A 24,272-nucleotide genomic window follows, 5' to 3' on the forward strand; every position below is an offset into this window, starting at 1 on the left:
ACATAGCTCCTCTGAGGCATTTTTATTTATTTATTAATCACTATGGAGAAACAAGATTGGAGGTCCTTTTGCCCCATCTCTCTTTTATAGACTCCATGGGGAAATACAAAAGGTGTACACAGGTGATAAAGGTAGATATTTGGTTATACACAGGACTAAATAAAGATTCTTCTATATCTAAGAAAAAAATTCAAATTCACAGGAACCAAAGCCAAGAAAGGGTGAAAAAATGGTATGGGCTTGTCAAGATTACTCTCTGATATGGAGGGCTATAGAAGTTTGGAGAAGTATTGGGAGGGAGCCAGATTCAGAAATGAATGTGATATAAAAACAAGAGGCATCAATAGAACTTAATAATAATAAACAAATGGTGCACACAGGAAATCCAACCTGTGTAGAAGGGATTTCTAGCACACTGCTGTGATCAAAATTACATGTGTGCATGATCTTAGTATTTAATGGCAAATGTAAACACGTACACTAACAAATATTTCAATGTTTCTAAAAAAAAATTTACTTTGCCATGCTCCCTTTATTTTTTCAAATACTAATGGTATGATGCAGTGGATTAAGAAGAAAAAAAAAAAAGTCTAACAGGTTGCATCGATAGAAGGTTAGTGTCCAGACCATGAAAATATTTCCAGAGAACTAGTCAGACAACATCTGAAATACTGTATTCAAGTTCTAATTGAGACATTTAAAGAGGGACACTGACAAAAGGGTGCACCCAGGATAATGAAAGATCTAGATCATATCGTGCAAGGAAAAGTTGAAAAGAATATGACAGTGGTCTTCAAATATTTGAAAAGCTATCACATGGAGTAGAACTAGTAGAATCAACGGGTACTGGAGGTTACAGGAAAGCAGATCTCAGATCACACTATAAATGAATGAATGCAAAAGCATCTATTAAGCATGTACTATGTATAAAACACTGTTCTAAGTACTGTGGATAAAAATGGAAGAACAAGACAGTCACTATTCTCACTTTCTAATGGGGGAAACAATAGATAGAAGTTTCAGTTTCAAATCAGAAGGAAAAGTTTCATGGTTCTTAGGTACAGAGGCAAGAAATCTTTTCTCATTTAATCTGCACTAATAAAATCATATTAATTCATGTTGTCAGACCATTTGACAGTGCCAAGGATTTGAGTGTCAAGAACTTTATTCTGTGGGTCTTTAGTAACTGTGGCTGCTGCAGAGACAGGAGCTGATGCATCTGCAGAAGCCAGACAAGGAATCTAGCGCAGGGCTTCTTAAACTTTTTCCACTCGTGACCCCTGCAGCGAGAGCTTTTTCAACTGGGGGTCATGACTCCTAGCTGAAGAAGCACAAGCGAGTGCTGCCAAGCCCTACACTCTTGGGGTCATCTGCTTTGGGTGGCAGTTGGTCAGCTGTGGCAAGAAAGAGGGGCCCTTTCTTCATGGTGATTGCTCCCTGTGGTGAAAGGGCTACCCAGCCTGCACTGGAGGAGAGTCTGTATGATCTGGAGGGCCCTGCTGTTTTTAATCCTCTTGTGCTCATGCACATCAGGTTTTAGGAGAGGTAATCATCAAGATGGTACCAGGAGTTTGACTCGTCTGGCACATGCCTTTTCTTGTCTCTCCCTCAAGGGTGACATGTTACTTCAAGCTAGCTTGCCTGTGACAGTGGTCTAATAGCTACAATTGCCTATAAGCCACCAAATTCCAAAACAAGGGAAATAATTAAGGAGAAACTAGATGACTCAATAGGCTATAGAAAGGAAAGTCATTCAATAAAGTATGTGTGTGAGAGTGGCCAGTGTTAGAAGAGAATAAAATCAGGTCTAAAGAGATGCATTGCATACAAATGTTAGTTTACATAGAAACATTGATTTGAAAAAAAAAGTAAAATACTGAAATTCAGCTTTAAGTACATTTATCAGTTAAACAGCACTTGCCATTAGCCAGCAGAGAAATAAATATTTTATATCCTAACTAGCTATTCATTTTCAATTCAGAAACTAAAAATAAAAAATAAATCTCCATTTCTTAGCAAGGGAGCTTATAAAATTCTACCATTTTCTACAACATATTTGTGTAAGCATTTTCATTTTATTCTTGTTTTAAATAAAAATTAAAAAAAAAAAACACTCAAAGAACCAGGTTTAAAACTGGTATTAAGCCCAATATTGCAAACCTGTGTCCAAATAAAAAAGTCCAACATCAAAATCAAGTTCATATGCTTATTATGTTAAACATCTTCCAAGTTTTAATTTAATTCATTAAAAATGTTATTTATATTGGTTAAATTATAAAATAAAGAACTTTAAAAGAAAGTCTTGCAGATAATAGCAATAAGCATTTGAGGTCTTGCTTGATTTGTTCTATTTGTCCCACAGAAAATATCTGTAATTGTTTTATAATTAGAACTTTATAATTTTATGTTTAGAGTTTTCATAATTATAGACAGAATAAAATTTTATATTTATAATTACAACTATATAATGTAAATTTTAATTTGGAGCTTCTAGTGGCAAAAGCCATTACTGTAGTTATTATAAGCACTTAACAAATCAGTCTAAATGAAAATTATCAGTAGTATATGAAACTTTCCTGGTAGGGTCACAACTTTTTTTTCTTCAACAGGGATCTCAGAACAAAAAACATTGGGAACCACTGGTCTAAGAGAAATACATACTACAAAGGAACAAGCAACAGGCCAGTCTCAATTCAAATTAGAATAGAAGCATAAGGAGAATGAGATCTGACTCCAGCAGAGTTTTCTAGATCATTATCTGTTTAATCACTTAAGTTCAACATTAAAACATGAAGAAAAGGTACAGGAAGAATACTTAGTGTTCTATTATTGCTTTTCTTGAGAGTAACTTAGTTCTGTTGTATAATATAACTCATCTTCCCACATAGAAAGAGGTCACCTTCCCTGAATAGCTCTAATAGCATAAGATGTGAAAAGATGGCCATGTTTTGAGAACTGATTGCCATGGGGACCCCAGTCAAGAAGAACCTAATTGTATATCTGTAAATGGTTCCATTTAGCTGCAATCTCATTTAATTAAGTACGTTCTTTTGCACAAGTTACTAAGTAGAAATATAAAGCATACATGGGTTGTGAATGATATAATAAAGTGACATGAGTATACTTTGATAAATCACATGGCCTTTTTAATAAATTGGCCTTTAAAAAAATAATAATAAATTGTGGACATATTTCTTGACCAAAAATGTTATTTTAAAAAAGATGGGGTAAGGGAGTCTCAGAAATTTGTATTTTACATGAGTGACCCAAGCTTTCTTGTCTTCGTTGTTTTTTTTTTAAACGAGAGCTCATTTGTGTTCATGTTTCCTTCCCAAAGGTTAAGGAAAAACAGACAACTTTATTAACAGTTATCAAAAACTCATCCAAAAAATCCCTTCCAAAATTCATTGCTTTCAAACTTTTTAGAAATACAAGTTCTCCAGCAGGAATAGTACAACCTTCATGCAATTTTTCAAGGATATGACAGCTACCATAATGGAGAATGCCAAAGCTCATCAACCAAAAGACCAGCTCTCTCTCCTACAGAAGGTATACTTTTTGTACAAAAAAAAAAAATCAAGTGACATTTTAAAAAACCTTTAAAAATCAATAATGAAAAAAAGTACACTTATTCCATAGATGCCAACTACTGAAAATAAAATAACATTCAATGCCTCTAAAATGTATATAACATGTTATATAACACGTGACTCAGACATTCCTGGTTAGAATAACCTTCTTCTATTTATTATCCTTATAATAAGGAAAACAAGCCAAAGAAGACACAAGGTAATCTAAATTTTGGGTTCTGTTTTCCTGAGAGCAGGTTAAGAAGATAATTTATATTCTGGTCCCTACACAGCTATGGCATCATTAATAAATCCTTTGTGAGAAACCATTCAGGTAGGAATCCTCCTGGCTACTAAGCCAATCCTTGTTGCTGTACTTGGCCACCTTTGTACTACTTTGTACTATGAGCTCCACTCTCCTCCCTTACCCCTCCAATGCACTCTTGCCTTTCCTCTCTACAACAAAACAGAAGAAGTAGCTTTGCAAATAGTGGAGTCTAACACTGGTGACTAATTCTTTTCCTTAACACCACAAATCTTTACCCTCTTCTCATCTCTTGTCAGGGAATAAAAGACTCTGAAGCCCCTGGGCAGCAGACTTCATTTATTCAAGTAATAAAGTCTGTAAGGGTTAAGCACAGAAGATTTTATAAGACCAAGAATGAGTAAAAGAGGCAACAGAAGGACAAAAAAAAGAACACATTGAGTTTTTGTCCTTAGACCCTACCCTTGACATCAGAGACAATTAAAAATGGTTACTTACATTAATGAGGGAGGAGTATCACTGCTCCAAAGGACTCCATCAACTTTCCATGAAATGTAGTCATCTTTGACTTTTTTCCTCTCCTAAACCATTCAAATCTATTCTCCCAAGTCCTATTAATGTCTTCTACAGAGTATCTACAGAACTCACACCTTCCTCTCAGCCACCACTCTAGTTCTAAACCTCCTTATCTATGTATAGTTCCAACAGCCTTCCTACCTCTAACCTCCTTCTAATAACAGCAGCTGATAATCATGTAGCATTTGGTAAACTGTAAGGTATTTCTTTAAGTCAGGCAGGGCTTACGACTCCCATTTTACAACAAGGAAAGCTGAAGCTCATATAAAGGTGATGTGACTTACGTATGGTCAAACATAGAGTAAATAAGAGAAATCAGTTTCTAAGCCAGGTCCTCTGACTCCAAATCCAATGCTTTTTCCACTTCAACACGCCGTCCCTGCAATCCATTATATATCACAAAAATATTAGATTTAAAAAGTCCATCAAGTCTAACCTCTTCATTTCACAGACGAGGAAACCAAAGCATAGAGAGGTTAAATATTACCCAGGGTCAAATAGCTAATCTGTCTCTAAGGGAGGACTTTTGTTTAGGTCCTTTCCAAATGACAATAAGTCTCAGTAATGTTATTCCCCTATTATTTACAGAATATTCAATGAATCTTCTTACATATAAGATCAATCAACAAGCATTTATCAAGCACCTACTAACATGTCAAGGAATGGGGATACCTACACAAAAGCTAAGCCATCTCTGTCCAGTACCATTCTACAGTGGGAGACAAATACACGTGTCCAGATACAAACAAAGTAGATACAAGGGAATGTATGAGGGGGTGTGCACCAGATGAGGAGGGATCAGGAAAGGTTTTATATGGGAGGTGGTGCCTGAACTGGGCTGGGAGCAAACTATGGTTTTAAATAGCGAGGGAGGGAGGGCATTCCTGCAATTCTAGACAGGGCAAAGATGCCAGGTGAAGATGGCATGTAGTATATAAGGAACGATAGCCAGTATAGTTCAACTAGAGTACATTTAGAGTAACAATGGGTAATAAGGCTGGAAAGCTAAGCTGGGGTCATGGTGTCAAAGGCCTGAAAGCCAGAGAGAGGAATTTATATTTGGTCCTAGTGGTAACAAGGGGGAAGAAAAAGGGAATAAGCTTTTATATAGTATCTACTGTGTGCCAGGTACTGTGATAAGAGTTGTTTGTTTGTTTGTTTTTTTACAAATATGTCATTTGATAATAAAGTCATAGGGATAAGGTAATAGGGTTATGTCCAACCCAAAAACATGAGGCCTATTCTAAAGAAAAATCTTTTTCAGCAGTATGGAAATCCTGGAATGGGAGAGACTTGAAGCAGGGAGACCAATTAGAAGACTATTACAATTTCCCAGGCAGTATATTCCCTGCCTCTCAGAATTCTCTTCTTTCAAAATTTGGTTCAAACCTTGGCTGTGTATAGAGAAAGAAGGGCAGATATGAGAGATGTTACAGAGGTAGAACAATTAAGATCTGACAACTAATTGTATATGTCAAGAAAGAATGGAAATCATGGATGACAATAAGGTTGCAAAGCTGGTGATTTGAAGGATAAAGCTATCCCCGATATTAATAAATAAGTTTGAAAAACGAGTGGGTTTGAAGGTATAAGAAAATGAATTCTGTTATGGACATGTCTACAGGACATGCAGTTCTAAATTTCTAGTGAGCAGCTGGTTATGCAGAAGTGAAGCTCAAAATAGAGCCTAAGGCTGGAGATTTTATATATATATATATATGAGTTATATGCTTAGTGAGAATTAAATCTGTAGGAGTGAATGAGTCACTGAAAGTGGAGAGAGAGAAGAGGGCCCAGGAACAGTTAGGGGGCATGATATGAATGATGATCCGGTAAAGGAGACTGAGGTAGGAGACAGGCAAGTAGGAAGAGAACCAAGAGAACCAAGAGAGCAGAATTGAAAGAAGAAAGAATATACAGGAAGAGAGAGTCTTAAATGCAGTAGAAAGATCAAGACAGATGAAGACTGAGAATGAGTATTAGCTTTGTCAATTAAGAAAGCAATGGCAATTTGAGAAAGACGTTTCAGTCAAGTGATGAGTTTCAGAAGCTAAAATGCTAAGAAGTGAGAAGTAAAAGGAAAAGGAGAAAAGGAGTGTAAACAGCTTCTACTGAGAGTCTGGCCAAAAAAATTAAAAGATACAGTATACTACCTTGAAGAGACAGATGAGGTCTAGCAAAGGTTTTGTTTTTTTTTTTTTTTTTAAAGAATACAAGAAATAAGTATGTTCTTAAACAGCAGAGAAGGCACCCAAAAAAACTGAAAGGAAACCTGCTAATAACGCAAGAATATCCAAAAGTGTCTGCCTCTTTCCAATCCTCTTTTTTTAAAATGCCTTTACAAAAAAACCTCATAACCGGAACTATCAATCAGGCTATTAATCAATCAATCAATCAACATTTATTAAGTGCCTATTATACATGCCAGGCACTGTGCTAGGCGCTGGGGATACAAAAAGAGGCTAAAGACAGCCTCTGGCTTCTAGGAGCTCACAATCTAAAGGAGGAGACAAATGTACTAACAAGGAGGATAAATAGGAAATTTAGTTGATAGAGAGAAGGCACTAGAATTAAGAGGGGTTGGGAAAGGCTTCATGTAGAAGATGGGAAACTGAGATGCAGAGATGAGGAGGAATAACATTCCAGGCATAGAGGAGAGCTTCAGAAAATACTCAAAACAAAAAGCCTTGTTCATGGAACAACCAGGGGGCCCGTGTCACTGGATCAAAGAGTTCATGGCAGGGAATAAGGTGTGAGGAGCTTAGAAAGACAGGAGAGAGGTTAGGTTATGAGGGGCTTTAAACACCAAGGATTCTGGATTTGATCCTAGAAGTGATAGGGAGTCCAATGGAGTTTATTGAATATGTGGGTGACATGAATAAACCTGTGCTTTAGGAAAATCTGAATAGAAGATAGACTGGAGCAGGGAAAGACTTGAGCGAGGCAGATCCATCAAGAGGCTATCACAACAGTCCAAGCGTGGGGTGACGAGGTCCTGCACTAGTGGTGGCAGTGTCAGAGAAGAGAAAGGGGCATATTTAAGAGACGTTAAAAAAGTGTAGTCAACAGGCTTTGGCAACAGACTGAATACAGGGGGTGAGAGATAATGAAGAGTCCAGGATGACTCCTAGATTGTGAGCCTGAGGGACTGGGATTATGTTATTGGCCCCTACAGTAATAGAGAAGGTATTAGAGTGTCTATGCAATAATAATGCAAGGCAGAAGAACCATGGAGAAGAAAGGGGAAATCTGTGAAAAATTACTTAACCCAGATTCACTCACAACCATTCTCTTTGATGACCTGTATGAGAGGGTATTTGAAAGGGGCCAAAGTCAACCCAATTCTGGTGACTGCTGAAAAATCATGAAAAGACTTATGAAATATCTTAAGGGTTAATACTGTGCTTATGCTTTAAAAGTAAGAAAGGAAGAAGACTCTGGAAATTGCTGTTATGTCATTCATTATGAAGACTGTAGGAAAGCACCAGCAAACCACAATGAAATAAATTCCAAAAAAGCTGTCTGCAAGTGAATTTCTACAGCCTGAATTCAGTTTTTCTTGTTTTCCTATTAGTTTGCCTTATAAAATCACCAGAGGGGGAAAAACTAGCTATATGCAATTTTTAAGTCCCATTTATTAAACAATGAAGTAATTCTGATTAGAACCAGTCTCATCAGGTAAACTTTTATTCTACGACACTGTTGCCATCAAGGCCATTATATCAACAGAAAGCGGTAAACAGAATTTATACTGACTCAAGCAAGGCTTTTACAACTATTCCATGACCTACTGCACTATATGTTAAAAGACTATACACAAAAAGTAGTCTGATGCCTGGTGGAAAGGAGGCCCTGTACAAATAGAAGGAATACTTTTCAGTGGATGTGTACAACACTGCAGTTCTAACAGATCGCAGGTTGACCCAGAGTCATCCTTAAAATAGGGATACATTTACTAGAATGCATAAATGGAAGCTCAGTGAGAATGAAGCAGTATTTCCTGTCACCTCAAAAAAATGAAATTCAGTTCTTTTTGATTTCTATATCTAAAAAACTCTTAAAAAAAAAACAGCATTACTTCAAGCCAGAATTTTCAAAATTGTAGAGTGTACTCCCCAAACAGGTGAGGTGAGAGAACAAGACAAAACAATGGTCAAAATCACTGGAAATTTTTTAGTATGACTCTCCCATAAAATACATCCACTTTTTTTCTATTAAGAAAAATTCAGGGGCAGCTAGGTGGCAAAGTGGATAGAGCAACTGGCCCTGAAGTCAGGAGGACCTGAGTTCAAATCTGTCCTCAGATCAAACACTTTGACACTTACTAGCTGTGTGACCCTGGGCAAGTCACTTAACCCCAATTGCCTAAAAAACAAAACAAAAACAAGAAAAATTCAAATCAAAGACCATAAAAACACTACTTCAGCAAACTCACTCAGACAGTGAATACAGTTTAGTGATTATTTAAAGGCATAAAACAGGTCAAATTTGAGTTGTTAAATCTCAATACAGACATATCAGCACCGTCACCTTAAGTTAGCTGTTGTATCATCACGTCATCATCATGTGTGTTCCATCTGGAGTAGTAGGTAAACTTAAACTTACACAATCTTTGTGTGAAAGCTAAAACTACCAAAAATGGAAGGCAGCCTGGTACAGTAAAATCAAGGCTGTTATTTGGAGTCAAAGGACCTGAGTTCCAATCTCAGCCATGCAACTTACTAGCTGTCAATGTACCTCCTTAGGCCTATTTCTTCTTTAAAAATAAAGTTGGGCTAAATGATCTGTAATGTCTCCTCCAACTCTAAATCTATGTTCTTATAGTCCTTGGCATCATTCATTTTGCTGAATAAAAAAGATGATTTTTACTTGCAAAACTGCAATCTTTTAAAACCAAAAAAAAAAAAAAACCAAAAATTGTTTGAAATTTTCAACAATTAAATTTAAATTTAATTGTCTTTAAAGTTTTTTTGGTTCAATTTCTGGAAAAGTAAAATAATATACTATAATGATGGACAAATACATAGTCAGCTTGGACAGAAAAATCCATTGGAGCAGCTGAAACTCATAGAGGGAATCAACAGAGATAGTTTAATTAGCAGTAATATAGAAACACAAAATAAAATACCCAAATCTAGAAAATACAATCCACCATGGGTATCACCGTGATTCACAAATACTAATAGTGGAGGGGCAGCTGGGTGGCGCAGAGGATCGAGGACCGGCCCTGAAGTCAGGAGCACCTGAGTTCAAATCTGGCATCAGATACACAATACTCTCTAGCTGTGTGAACCTGGGCAAGTCACTTAACCCCGATTTCCTCGCCAAAAAAAAAAAAGCAAAACTAATACTGGTGAAGAAAAACAGCAGCTGCTTTAGCTTCAGATGGCATGAAACTAAATCAAAATATCCTTAAGGTACATATGTAGATGGTTGCAAAGAATTTTTTCAGAGAAAAATCCTTATAAGTCACAAAAACGACACTTGAAAAGGATTGCTTGCATCATAACAAAACTGCCAACCACATAATGCCTCATTCAATAGAAATACTGGTGTTCTGAGCACAGCTATTAAATATAATAATACCTAGCACTTAACACTTTGCTTAACTGTGAAGGTTTGCTAAGTGCTTTTATGGGCTGCTAGGTGTCACAGTGAATAGAACGCTGGGCTTGGATCAAGAAGACTCATCTTTCCAAGTTTAAATCTGGCCTCAGACACTTGGCTACCTGTGTGACCCTGGGCAAGTCACAGTCTCCTCATCTATAAATGAACTGGAGAAGAAAATGGCAAACTGCTCCAGTATCTTTGCCAAGAATACCCCAAAAGGGTACACTGAGGCAGACACAGAAATGGCAGCTAACATTTGATAGACTTTAAAGTTCACAAGGTAGATCATATATATTTATCTATCATAACACACCTGTGAGATATGATCAGTATTATTATCCCCAAAAATTACAGATGACAAAACTGGCTCAGAAAGGTGTTTTCTAAAGCAACAAAACTAAGTGTTGGAAGTTGGATTCAAACCCAAATCCTCACAACCTGAGGTCTTTTTACAACTCTTTTTACTTTATACCATGCCCCCCAACCCACACCACGTGGTTGAAAGGATGCTTGGAAAATTATGTGCAAACTTACAATGATTCCATTTGCAGCCACAGTGGGAGGAATCGATCCCCAATACGTTCGAAGACGTCTGTCATCAATTAATTGAGAAAAACTAAAATCTTCCTGTTGTGTACTACAAGTGAATAAAGCAAAAAATGTAGTCAAAAACGTTCATTTGATCAGTTGAAACTAATAGAGAGACATGTTAATGTCACATTAAATGCCACATTAAAAATTTTTTAACTGATATTTTTAAATGAAAATTGTAGAAATCATTTTTAATAAAAAGCAAGCCCTCATAAAATTTGGACACATTGCATGCTTCACAGATGATCACTTCTAATAAGAAATGAGTGAGCAGTTACATGTTTCTTCAACTAGGTACAAGTTATTGTGATCAACTTTATTAAAAAAAAAAAAAAACCAGTTCACTAAAAGGAAGGTTCTTTGCAAAACTACGTCATGATTTGGGAGCAGAATACAAGGCACTTCTGTGTCACTGTCAGATACAATGGTGTTCTTATGTTAAAAGTATTTCAAAGCATGTTTAAGCTAAAAGAAGAAATTAACATTTTTCTTAGTGCCAATAAAGATGATATAAATTAATTTTATAATAAAAAATTCCCTCCCTAAAACTTTCACATTGAGCGGATATTTTTGAAAAAGTGAGTACTCTAATTTCTCCAAATCCTATTTCCCAGAGATATGATTGCATTTTTTAAAAAGCTAGAGCTATAATGAATCTATAAAATATTATATTAACAAAATTTTTTTAATTACACCAGTAATAAATAGAAGAAACTAAAGACCTGCTTATTAATCACTTAACTGGTCTACAGAAACTATTCTCATCTTAAAGATGTAAAAGACAAGGAACCCATTGGTCATGGACAGTCAGATGTAAGAGTTGGTCTCATGACATCTGAACAAGAATTAATATTGGGACAGTACACTGAAACAACTATCTGAACTGAAAACCTTATGGTTTTTCAAGAAGGTAAATAAAGAGCTCTCAGTTTTATCAAAGTAATACAAATTTTACTGAAACTTATTCTACTTGTGTGAAATAAGTTTTTCTGTTGTTATAAAGACAAAATACTCTCAATTATCAGTTAAGAAAAATGAACAGCAATATCAATTATGCCACAGTCTGAGAAATTCTGCCTCAAAATATAAGCCCACCAACTACTACACTGATATTATTAGTTTTATTTTTAAAAGTTACAAGAATTATAAAAGGATTTAAAACAAATATTTGCAAGATACTATTTTATTGCATTTTAAGGATTATTATAAAATTACAATAAATTCTTAACTTTATTTGAATAAAGTACTAAGAAAATTATTTATATAGATTTTATGAAAAGGGAGCTTGGTGATAATAATTTTGGAAGGGAGTAGTCAGTAAGTAAAGTCGGGAAAGCACTGCTATAAGTGATATAGAAGAGCAGTGAACAAAAGTGATTCATAGTTCTAGCTCTGCCACTAAATAGGTGTATGAGCTCAAGCAAGTCTTTTACCTTCTCTGAGGCACAGTTTTCTGGTCTGTGAAAAGGTGCATATCAGACCACACGGTCTCCAAAGTACTGTTTTTACCATTCAATTTTATAATGCTACCTCCCTTCCCTCCCTCCCCCAACAAGATGAGAAAATTTAAATTTTCTTTTTTAAAATGCAACAGGGAATTAGGCTATGTTTATGAAGCTTAGGAGAAAAAAGAAAAATGGAAGAATTTTCTTCCCTGGTTTTTTTTTTTGCTTGTTTAAACAGCACATTCAAAAGAGGTAAAAAGTTGCTCAAAGATGGCAATATTTCAAGCCATTAAGCAGCATGGAACACCAAATGAGACACTCAACTAAATGTCAGGGGTTACAATGTCAAAGAAAAGAGCATATTTCCTTCTTAATTTAAAGAGATTCTGTGAATACACAGGGAGATGCTCCATAATTGTGGAGTGCTTAAATAAAACAGACCAGCTTTCAATTCTAGTCATCTTAGATCAAAATTAATTTACTAAAAACCTTTTCTGTTATCATAACTACTTACATTTCTATAGTGCTTTGAAGTTAATTAGGCACTTCCCTCACAACACTCCTGTGCGAAAGTAATGCAAAGTCAAGCATTACTATCCCAATTTTATACATGTAAGACCTGAGGAGGCTCAGAGGGGTCCACAAAACTGATATGTCTGATTCAGGAATCAAATCCACTTCTCCCCTGACAACTGAGTCTAGTCTGTCCACTACACTACACTTCTTGAAATGTAATGTTTATTCATGTATCATGTCGAGAACATCATTTAATTGGAATTCTCACAGTGTGGAACGCATATTTATGAGAACTGAGAAGCTTTAAAAGAGAAAATGAAGTCAAGTGTCAATTTTATCCCATTTTATTTAAAATATAACAAACTGGGTTATCACTTGGATAATGGTTAATTGAAACAGTCTAATGCAAACTGTCTGGAGGAAACAAAAAGTACATCCAAAATAGAACTTATTAAAACTGTTCTTTCTTTTTCAGTTATTTCCCATGTAGCATCAATTTTCTTTCCTCTATTACATGCAATTTAAGTCTACCTCATTTTAGTACCAGTTCTAATAGCTTATATTTTGGATCAGGATGCCTATTCCACCAAATGCCTAGAGCAGTACACTCACAGTAAGGATCTTCCTTTACCCTTACTTGAAGGGAAAGATGGGTTATGTAGTGGACAGAAGGCCAGGCCTGGAGTCAGGAAGACTCATCTGAAGAACTCATCCTGAGTTCAAATCTGGCCTCAGACACTTACTAGCTGTGTGACCCTGGGCAAGTCACTTAGTCTTCATTCCCTCAGTTCTTTATCCATACAACGAGCTAGAGAAGGAAATGGCAAACCACTCCAGTATCTTTGCCAAGAAACCCCCAAACGGAGTCACAAAGAGTCTGAAATGACTGAAAAACAACTCTTACCTGAGCATTTATCTTCCTTAGACTGCTGAAGCTAAAGATAGAAGTGCCCTGAATCACTTGGGAATATAAAGGATAACTATAATGTCAATTAGAAAGGGCATCAGGAGTCATGAAGATTTAAATAGAAGCAGGAATCTCTCCCCCACTTTTCTACTAAACCATTCATCTAATCTATACTTCAAGACTTGCAGAAATAAGAACTCACTTCTGAAGAAGGCAGCCCATTCCACTTTCGATTAGCTATTTTTCCTTTTATCAAGTCAAAATCTGCCTCTCTCTCTGGACCATACCAAACAAGTCTAATCCTCTTCCCAATGGCAGCCTTTCAAATACTTGAGTGACTCCCTTGAAGTTTTCCCTTGTCTGGGCTAAACATTCCCAACTCCTTCACCTGATCCTAGTATGAAATAGTTTGAAGCCTCAAAAGCATGGCAAGGCTGACATGGTCTGTACTATTAGCCAGCTGTACCTCCCTCTAGGGAAATTAAAAAGGAAGAGAAAAGTATACAAGTCTTAGGTGACAGCTGAAATGTCCATACCAATTACTCCACTGCTCTTCCCTCTCTTTCCCATGAAAGCAGACACCAAAATCAAGCTCTTATACTAGGGCTCAAAAGATTTAGATCTAGAACCCAGCCCCTAAATTTAGGACTGAGATGAATTTTTCAGTTGTCTAGGGGGAAAAAAGAGACAAGGGGACAAGTGGGGAGGGGAAAGAAGCACACTGTTACAAGGCATTAGTTCCCATTGGCAGAATGAAACCTAATTCAAGAAATTCAACAAATCTGCTCTGTAACATCTATTCTCATAACCCTGTTCTTTACCAGACCCAAAGATTAAAGTTAATTTGATCAATGATTTAAAAAAAAAAGCAAAGAAAAAAATATATGTAAAAACTCAAAAACAGAGCTGAGCATAGCATCTTTGACCTGGATTCCTCCCAAGCTATAAATATGATACCCCTCAGGGCCAACTACCCCTCTTCCCAAACCCCCTAAATCCCATCCTGTCCTCTCTCATAAAAGCAGAGGACTGAGTTAGGCCTGAGCTGCAATCAGTGTTGAGAAAGTCAAGGAATGGGGCAGCTCGGTGGTGCAGCAGATAGAGCACCGGCCCTGGATTCAGGAGGACCCGAGTTCAAATTCGGCCTCAGACACATAACACTTACTAGATGTGTGACCCTGGGCAAGTCGCTTAACCCCCATTGCAAAAAAAAAAAAAAAAGTCAAGGAGTCCTCACAGGTGGGTTGCAAGTACTGCCCACACTGAGCAACACTGTCTTGACATCACAGACATTGCAAGGAGCACAAAGTATGAAAAACCCTTTTGTCATTTGGGGGAAAACTATGCTTAAATACTAGTCACTACAATGAAATTGCCACATGCCATGTCAAACTATTCCCCTTGAGCACTTAGACATAAGTTGACCAAAGAGTAATCTGGGAATATCAACATGAAACAATACTTCCTCTTTGAATGGAACATTAGACTAAAGCCAATACCTTCATTTTCCTAAGAGACTGTATTGCTGTTCTAACTACTTCACTATTATACCAAATAGTTGGCATTTGTTACAGCAAAATAATAATTTCTCAATTTTCAAGTGAATAGTAGCATTTATATTGGTTCAAATGTTTTCCAGAATCTACTTTAGAAACAAAAAACCTAAACATTACTGTACTTACTTATGACTAAGCAATTTCTAACAAAGGTTCTCCCCACCCTTTCCTCAGCAAACACAGTATGCTGACTGCATGTTTTAACCAGGTAATGATAACATACCGTCCTGTTATACTTTGTCACGTAGTTTTCAAAGAATGTCAAAAGAAAATTCTGTGCCCACAAAGGAAAAAACTTCCAGAGAATCTTGTTTTATTTAAGTACAATATGAAACTTAATGCATGAAATTTCTAGTTTTAAATTTTACCATATTTAGTAAATTTTTGTAGTATTAATATATTACAATACTTGAGGGCAGCTAAAGGCTATAGTGGATAGAATACTGGGCCTGGAGTCAGGAAGACCTGAATTCAAATCCTGCCTCAGACACTTACTAGCTATGGGACCCTGAGCAGGTCCCTTAACCCTATTTGTCTCAGTTTCCTCATCTGTAAAATGAGCTGGAGAAGGAAATGGAAAACCATTCCAGGATCTTTGCCAAGAAAACCCCAAATGGGGTCTACAAAGGGTCAGACACAACTGAACGACAATATTACAAAAGAAATAAAATGCTAAAATGCTAAATTGGAGAAATTTTTATCTGGTTTAAAGGGTCATTTATTTATTATTGAACAGCTCTGGGGGGGAATAAATGGACCCTATACTACTTTTAATATTTAGCCTCATTTCCCTCCAAATATATCAGAGGAAGTTTACTACCCATTCACCTGAATTTACAATGTCAAAATTCGACTACTGGAAATCATTTGAATGAGAATGAAAACACTTAGCTGAATGTTTTCAATGTTTTTTTTCCTCTTGCAACTATAGCAAAGAATTTGCAAGTAATTTGGAAATCAGTCCAAAAAGTTTCTACAGGGGAGTTTGCCTCATTCATCTTTGCATCACCAGGCCAAAGTACAGTATCATGCCTATATATAAAGAACTTAACAAATATTCCTTGAATTGAATTGTTAAAAAGTTTTTCCTAACCCATAACTGCCACTCTGTAATTTCCACCTACTGAACCTCATTGACCCTCTGGACCTTAAGAAACACATCTAATCCATATGACAGTTCTTTAGTATTTCTAGAGAGCTATGCTTGTCACCATTAAGATTTTTCCTCTCCAGACAAACTTTCCCCATTCCTGCAATAGTTCCTTGCATAATACAGTCTCAAGACCCTTCACTTTGAGGGTTATGATTCTTACAGACTTTGGATCTAAAGACTTTATAACAATACAACTTGCATCCCTTTTCCTCTTAGGCCTACCACCAGTGGTAAAACTCCAACATCTTGGTTGTTTCAACAAGACAGTCAAAGGTGTTGTTCCCCTCTAATCTAGAGCCCTCAGAAAAACCCTCACCATTGTATCCTGAAAGCTGCTCATCTTTCACCTTTTCCCAAGCATGCTGAAACTGCTTAGGGAGTTGCTACCCCTACAAAATTCAAATTACTACTGACACAAGTGAATTCTAAGAGCAAACTTTTACAAAAGTAAAAGGATGTTGTCAGTAAAGAGTAGACATGTAACACTTGTTAAATGGGAGAGGCTTATAGATTTTTGGAACTTTGGCAAGTTTTTACTGGTTTATTTCCAGACTAACGAATCAGAAAACTGTTAAGATCTTCACAAGTTTAGAAAGACTACAAGAGACAAAATTTTCAAAAAAGGTTAACACAAGAGGAATTCATTTGCCCACTCAGCTGGAGATGGCACATGGGATCACTAAATAGATCTAGAAGTACATCATTTTAAGTTCTAGAATGATTACGTGACTTAACCAAGGTTGGATGGTCTCTTACCCCCACAGTTTCTTTAAGGACTCAGGATCTAAGACGTGTTTCTGATGAGAAGACTGACAGGTATAGCTATTATTCCAGATATCATGTATTGGACCAAAGGGTTTTGTTTGTTTATCTTTTTAATGAAACTGGAAGTCATAATCTCTAATAGCTATTTCTTATCACACCAAAATTACCGAAGTTACTAGTACCATAATGAATCAAAGCAAAACAAAGCAAAATATATGCAGTTTCATCAATCCTTGGCCAACAGAATGATTTCCTCTTGTGGCATCTGGACTTTTAGGTTGAGAAATGAGTCTGTAACATTTTAGGAATTAAGTCATAATCGTCCTTTTTCTGTTGAGAAACTAGATTTAAGATGGTCAGCTAGGAAAAAAACCTAGAACATTACAAGATCAAACATTTACATGTGTAATATATGTTTACATATATAATATAGTCCACCTCAATATGAACAATGATCAAAAGAATAACTATTAGCCAACATAATAATGCTCTAAATCACTAATAAATGTAAATCAAAACAATGCTGAGATTTTACCACATATCCAGAAAACTGGCAAAGATTGCAAAAGATGGGAATAGTTGAGGGTGATAAATGCACTATTGGAGGAGCTATGAATTGGTCCAACTATTCTCAAAAGCAATCTGGAATTAAGAAAAGAAAGTGACTTTCACCCTTTGACTCAGGGATTACATTGCTAGGCATATACCCCAAGGAGGTGAATGATAAATATATGTACAGTACTTTTAGAGTAGCAAAGAACTGGAAACAAAGTAGACAGCCCATAAATTGAAGAATGACTAAACAAGTTAGTACATAAATGCAATGGAATATTATTACATTGTAAGAAATGAAGAACATGGTGAGCATCAAGAAGCACAGAAAGACAGGAACTGATGCAAAAGAAAGCAAAACCAATAAAACAATGCATTCAAAAAAAAACCCTGAAACTGAATGCTGTGAAATTATACTAACCAAGTTTGGCCTCAGAGAAGACACAGAGTCTTTGTTATAAGGGATGGCTCTCAGAGAGAAGGAATACATACGGAAATATAGGTAATAAAAAAGCAAAAGTTATCAATAAAAATGTATGTTTAAAAAATTAATGCCTTAATATTGTTTAATGATGCAGCCACAAAATTTAACTATGAAATAAACACCTCCACTTAGTCTAATGCTCCCATGATTCACTGTGGCATGGCGGTGACTGATTTTCAGGTGCTGTATCAGGTAAATATAAGCCCTTCCAGGTACTAAGTAATCAGAAAGGCTTCAAGCAGAGCCCCGCTTACAGCAGGCTGCACGCCTGTTTTTGGAAGAGTCTGGATGAGTTTGAAAAGGCTCATCCCCTGAAGGTTAACTGCTAGCTTTTTTCAGTAACTGCAGCTTACAAAGATCCTCTATAAGATTTAAAAGAACTATGATCTATGTTGGTAGAAGTACATCCACCAATACAAATATTAATCCTTTAGGTATGATATGACCATCGCTGTCCAAAACAAATCCCATGTTCATCAATAGTAGATTTGCTAGATGTACAGACAACCAAATGCAATATATAACAGGTCCTTTCTTTCCAAGGAATTCAAACATTCACAAATGTTATTTTTATTTGGTCTCTAAGCATCCTTATGTGAAAAAATGAAGAGGAACTAACACTGCTTATTACTATTTTACAAAAAAAGGAACTAAAACAGAGCAGTTAAATTGGCTATGGCAAGGTCCCCTGTTATTCCATTAAGATGGTAAAAAAAAAATACTTGTTAAACTAAATGGAAGCAAAATCAGATTTTCTTTCTTTTTTTTTTTTTCCGGTTTTTGGGGGGGGGGGGGGGTTCGAGGCAATCAGATTAAATGACTTGCCCAGGGTCACACAGCTAGCAAGTATCATGTGTCTGAAGCTGAATTTGAATTCAAGTCCTCCTGGCTCCTGCCCCCAAAAATAGGATTTTCTGAATGTTACCCAAAGGTCAAACATGTCAAAGCACTACAAAATCCCACTTTTCTACTTAAATTTCAAGTATGATATATAGTAATTCTATAATACTTTTTCCAACCATATCAATCTTATGTAACAGGAGAAATAATTGTACTATTTGAAAGGAAAACATAGAATATCAAATCTCTGAAAAACCCTTTTGATTTAAACGATGGACCAAAATGATCTTGTTCACAATATAGATATGTTTCTGCCTATGTTTCCAATTCTTTCGAAGATGCAAACTGTTCCTACTGTCTACACAAAAGGATTTTCATGTCACTAGTTTTACAGTTTAGACATTTGGCTACTGAACAACACTCATGAAATAATTTTTGCTACTGTTCTACAGCCAAGTCTGGTGAGAGACAGTTGATACCATATGTTTGAGGTTTTTACAGCATGAATTATCATCTTGATTACCAAAACTACAACCTTAGAATAAGGAAAAATATAATCAGGCATTGGGGGGGAGGGGAGACACACAGACCCTCCAATTAATAATGATGAGACAGGATTGAAAAAGAATAACAAAGAAAATACATTTTTCTACAGAGACATATAACATAGAGGTAGCACATTTAGTGCTAAACCTAAAAAGCATATACAACTGTTGAAACCTAAAATGTAATAACATAAAATACCACTGAAATTTCACCACAACGTGGTGAGGAAAAAAAAACAAAACTGAAAAACTGGTCATTTCATAGAACACCATTAGCTTACCAGGAATGCTTATTAGATGATCACCAATGATAGTCAACCATTCTACAATTAAAATAGAAACTAGAAATAATAACACTGAAAAGAAATGGTCATCTTCTACCTTACATACAATATAGAAAAAAAATCTTGCCCCAACATATAATTTTAATGGTGTTATTAACCATGGTTTCCAAACTTTTTTCATCATGTAGCACTAGTGGTGCTACATGACTTAGCAGTCAGTCCCAATATTGGGGCTGTTTATATTTACAACGTACATTGTAAATGTAAATTTACAAGTACTCCTACACTACTATATTATACACATCATAAAACACATTAAAAATAGATGTTTTTAAAAGATGACACAAAAATGAAACAATATTTAAAATAATTTATTATTAATAATATTTTAGTGAGAGCAAGGTGACTAAATGTGAAATTTCATTCTTTAAACCTCCATTTAACACTCTGCGATACATTCTTTCTTTAAACCTACATCAATTCAAGCTCAATCTACTTCAATCATTGGTATAAATTGTACCTTACAAAAATGGACAAGCACATCACTGTTTGTACTTACCAATCATGATGCTCATTTTTAAATTCCATCTACCAATCATTCAAAATTTTTGTTCAAATTCAAGTAGTAAAGTAAGGGTAAATACTCCCTTCAGTCAATCAATTGCTCTTGCAAACTAACCTGAAGATAATACATTGAGACTTAACAAAATGATTAAAAAAAAAACTAAACAAAATTATTTGGAAGATTTTTAAACAGGCTAGTAAATTGTTTCCAAGTTTTTTTTAATATGATATGATATTTTTAATATGATATGAGGCACACACTGTTTTCAGAAACAAAAACGTAGTTTTTTAAATGTCTTGCTAATTGTGATAACTTCATATTACTTAGCTACCATATCAAGGAACAACATATATTTGGGGTAGTGGTTACTAACCTCTGGCTTGATGACAAATTTCAGGGAGTCTGTGAGTCCAAATCAGGGGGAAAAATGCATGTTAACTTCAATATAATTAGTTTCCTTTGTAATCCCATGTATTTTATTTTATGCATTAAAAACATTATTCTGAGAAGGCATCCTTCTGGATTCAGATCGCTAAAGGGATCCATGACTAAAAAAGTTAAGAACCTCCAATTCATGGGAAGTCATTATTAATGACAGTTGATCCACACATATTTCAAATCATCTTCTTGATAATTTTCAATTTTTATGGCCAACTTCAGATCTGTTACTGTTTTTACCTCATAATATGGCTGACAAAGATCTCTTACCAGGAAGAAGAGAAGTTTTACTCAACTACGTTCTTATTATTCACTTGTGCTCAAATTATTAGGATTATCTTTGATCCGTGGTTTCTTGGAAGGACTCATTTTAAGCCACTTTTCTCTTCCAGGAGGGTTAATTTACTTGAAATTAGATAATATAAACCATAAATCCACTTAACCAGACTGAAAGCAAACAAACAAGTGACAGTGCCCCATCCACCTCTCCATGTTGTCCAACTCCCACTCAGGACATTGACTATATGTGATATGTGACCATCTCAGATCGAATGAAGACACCAATGTCAATTCACATGGTAAATATTAGTAAAGTTTAACTTTTTTCTTTTTGAAAAATAATATTTTCTCCTCATACCGTGCTTTTGGAAACCACTAGATATAGAGAACTGTCCCCCACCACCACCATGTTGAAATTCCCTTCACCAATACAGATGAGCAAAGGCAGGTGCTTTTAGTTAGAGAATTACCTATGACACTGAGGTTGTAACTTGTAGGCAGTATGTGTCAGACGCTGTTATTTGAAACTAAGACTTTATGAGTCTAAGGCTAGATCTCTATCCACTCAACCACAGTGTCTCTATTATTTTATGTAATAAAAATAAAAATACTGACTAGCTGCGTGAGGAACCTAGGAAAACAAAACACTAGATACCAATCAAGATTGACCTTGAAAAAACTGGAGCCATTAGAAGGCAAAAGCTTATTAATCATCTGGTATCAATCTTATGCGTGTATCTTGCTTTCCCAATGCCCACAGAATAGAGTACAAACTGGAATTCAAGTTCTAAATTTAATTCTCACTGCCCCCTACACAAATCTAAACTAGTTAAATGTATTTACATTCTGTTCCCAAGTATACTTTGTTTCTTTTTACCTCTGTCCTTCTATTCGGGATGTTTCCCATTTGCCTTCCCTCCTTGTACCCTTAATCCTCTTCCCTTCACCCTCCAACAGCCTGCACCTATGATCAATCCCTTTCTCTCCCTCTTCCTCAGTCTTTCTCCCTTTATACTGGCTTCTTCCCTACTCCCTACAAACACGCAAAAGGACTTCCAACCTTTTAAAAAGCTTCAACTGACTCCATGATCTCAAGCTGTCATACTATACTCTTCCTTTAATAGCCAAACTGCTAGAAAATGTTGTCCACACACTTTGAGTCTGCTTCTCCTGTCACTCACTTCTCAGACCTATGCAATTTGCCTGACACGTAGTAGGAACCTAATAAATGTTAGGTGACTGATTCAACTGAAACAGTTTTCTCCAATTGTCTCTTAACTGCCAAATCCAACGGCCTTTTCTAAGGCCTTAAGCTTCTAGACTTCTCTGCTGCATTTAACACTGCTCACCACCAAAAGATTTATCTCCTTTCAAAGACTTAGTGACACTACTCTTGTGGATTTCCTCCTACCTGTCTGACCAATCTTCCTCAATCTATTTTGCTGGGTCATCATCCATTTCAAGACCCTTCCTTAACTATAGGGGCACACCAGGGACCCTTTCCTGGACCCCTTCTCTTTCAACACTCTCAGTAACCTCATCAGCTCCCAGGGGTTAAATTAATTTTATACAAATAACTCCAGATCTATTCTATCCACTTCTAATCTTTCCATTTCTACCTCTATAATACCTTGAGCAGCTATCTCCTCTTCACTCACATAGATACCACCCTATTTCAGGTACTCATCACCTCTCACCTGCACTATGGCAATAACCTCCTAACTGGTCCCCCTGACTCCAGGTTCTAACCTCCCTAATCTCATCTTCCACACAGCTGCCAAAGTGATACTATACAACACAGGTCTGACCATGTCACTCCTCTGCTCAAAAAGCTCTAGGGACACCCCACTGACTTTAAAAATAAAATACAAACCTCTCTATCTAGCATTTTAAAATATTATATTATCTGGTTGTAGCACAGTGCCTGGGCACATAGTAAGTACTTAAATGCTTGTTATCATTATCCATGCACTCTGTGTTCTAACCAGAGCAGTCTACTTGCTATTCCGGATACCTAACATTCCAACTCTCTTTCTATGACTTTGCATAAGCTAGTCCCCATACCTTCCTCAACTTTACCTCTTAGAAGCCAAATCCCTACCTTCCTTCAGCTCAAATGCCACCTCCTATATAACGCTTCTACTCATCTCACTCAAGTGCCAATGGCCCACTTCCTCAAAAAATTACTTTTTATTTAATTTTATGTGTACATGCTGTACACACACAGTCTTGACCAAAAGAATTTAAGCTCCTTAAAAGCAAGAACTGTTTTATTTTTGCTTTTGTAAACTCGGTACCTGGCACACAGTAGATGATTAATGAAAGCTTGCTGACCAATTATTGTTCTGGAGATGAGATGTGATAATGCACCCACTTCCTTTGGCTAGGAAAAAGAACTACTAGGCATGTAATGCCACATTTACAGTCAACTGCCATTGTTGTATCAGTAGGTTTTACATAACTTATTTTTCTTCGGCAAAAGGAGAGGGCAGGGTGGCTACAGTATACGTGGAAATGACTATGATTTAAAACTTAAGGCATCAATTTAACTTATAAAATAAAATGAGTACTGGACCAGATGATTTTGAAGTCCCTCCTAGCTCCTAAAAACCAGAATCCAATGACTAACATTGAATAGGATTTGGCCCCTTACATCATGTAAGAGGTTCAAAAGCCCTTGCTGACTACCAACTGCTAGAAGAAAGAATACTTCTGGATTTCTGCCCCTTCGAAGGAACAGTATGACCTAATGCATGTCAAGTAGCCAGGGATAACGAGAAGATTCAACTCTACCATCACAATTATGACTTAAGACATTTTCACTGTTGTAGTTATAGAGGTGACACAAAAATCTCACTTGATACATCCATATACAGGTGGGTCTATAGTTTCCAAACACAGAAACCTGGAAGAGACTAGGTCATCAAGTTCAACCATCTTATTTTACAATTGAGTGACCTGAGGCCTGCAGACGTCAAGTGATTTTCTGGGCAGAGGGCAAAACTAGGAGCAATGGGTGAAGTTGTAAAGAGGTAAACCTGTATTTTCCTAATAATAAGAGCCATCCAGAAGTGGAATGGGCTGCCTCAGTAATTTTGCCCTTCATTGATGGTCTTCCAACAAAGGTGGAAAGACCTGTAATAAAGAGACTTCTTGTCATGGTACACGCCAAACCTGATGCTAAGGTCCCTTCCAAGTCAGATTCTGTAAGGAAATAAGTAGTAAAACTTAGAAGCAATCCAAGTCCTCAGGCTCCAGATTCAGAATTCTTTCTACCAATGAACACCAGCTCTCAAGCAAAACCATTTCTCGTGGGCTATGCCATTTAAAAC

At 36.3% G+C, this 24,272-nt stretch overlaps 1 protein-coding gene across 3 annotated transcripts in view; it reads right to left on the minus strand.

Annotated features, from left to right (window-relative positions):
* USP22 (ubiquitin specific peptidase 22) overlaps nucleotides 1–24,272 on the minus strand; it is a 259,738-nt gene that overhangs the window by 207,472 nt on the left and 27,994 nt on the right. Inside the window, exon 1 of one of the 3 annotated variants that reach the window (XM_027874839.1) lies at nucleotides 10,555–10,573. The exons of the other annotated variants lie outside the window; for them this stretch is intronic. The gene's annotated coding sequence lies outside the window, so the exon portion shown is untranslated. Of the gene's footprint in view, nucleotides 1–10,554; nucleotides 10,574–24,272 lie in introns of those variants that run through there. 3 annotated transcript variants of the gene reach the window in all.

The sequence above is a fragment of the Vombatus ursinus genome, unplaced genomic scaffold (assembly GCF_900497805.2).
Source record: "Vombatus ursinus unplaced genomic scaffold, bare-nosed wombat genome assembly UNPS02014807.1, whole genome shotgun sequence".
Taxonomy (NCBI): domain Eukaryota; kingdom Metazoa; phylum Chordata; class Mammalia; order Diprotodontia; family Vombatidae; genus Vombatus; species Vombatus ursinus.